The following is an 854-nucleotide window of genomic DNA, read 5'->3' on the forward strand; positions in this document are numbered from 1 at the left end:
TAGGATGAGATCTTTGCACCATATTAACGGATGAGGAGTATTTGAATGCTTCCATCTATTTTGACAAAGCATCAATCTTAGTTAGCATCAAAGTACTCACATCCACTTCATGCACTCCTGTTGCCCTTTTATGCGAATTCCTATCTGGCCACATTACAAACTGCTCACTCATTGTTTCAAAAAGATCGTGAAGTTGCCCAGCCGATTTATTTCGGATAGATCCTCCTGATGTAGAATCAACTGCAGAGCGACTTTGAGGAGTGAGTCCAGCATAGAAAAAGTGATTTTAAGCTGGTAGTGGAAAGCCATGACTCGGACACTTTCTCAATAACTCCTTGAACCTCTCCCATGCTTCATGAAAGTTTTCAGACTCAGTTTGCTGAAAAGTTGAAATCTCATGTTTAAGTTTGTTAATCTTGGCCGGTGGGAAGTATTTGAGTGTGAACTTCTGTACCAAATCTGCCCATGTAGTAATACCTCCCGGTGGTAATGAGTCTAGCCATTCTCGAGCCCTATCCTTTAGAGTGTGAGGGAAAATACGCATCTTGAGTGCCTCTTCATTAATTCCTTGATACTTAAAATTCCCACAATACTCCAGAAACCGAGACAAGTGATAGTGTGGATTTTCTTCGCTCATTCCATAAAAGGGTATGTTGTTGGCAAAGAGATTGATCACGTCCGGCCTCAACTGAAAGTTCTCATGCCCGTAGGAAGGATAGATTATGCTTGACCGGTTCTCAATCACTGGGGGCATCATGAAATCCCCCATCAGAATGTCTCTTTCATTGACTTCAACGGGTTGCGCCATTGGAACCAGTTGGTTTGCGTTGTCACCCATGTTACTCAGTTGCTCT

At 42.6% G+C, this 854-nt stretch overlaps 1 non-coding gene across 1 annotated transcript; it reads left to right on the forward strand.

Moving 5' to 3' along the window:
* The first annotated feature begins 302 nt into the window (after window positions 1–302).
* LOC127792701 (small nucleolar RNA R71) lies at window positions 303–409 on the forward strand. Its single transcript, XR_008021174.1, has one exon. It is a non-coding gene; the product is annotated as a small nucleolar RNA R71 (small nucleolar RNA).
* The last annotated feature ends 445 nt before the right edge of the window (window positions 410–854 follow it).

This window comes from Diospyros lotus, chromosome 15 (assembly GCF_014633365.1).
Source record: "Diospyros lotus cultivar Yz01 chromosome 15, ASM1463336v1, whole genome shotgun sequence".
Taxonomy (NCBI): domain Eukaryota; kingdom Viridiplantae; phylum Streptophyta; class Magnoliopsida; order Ericales; family Ebenaceae; genus Diospyros; species Diospyros lotus.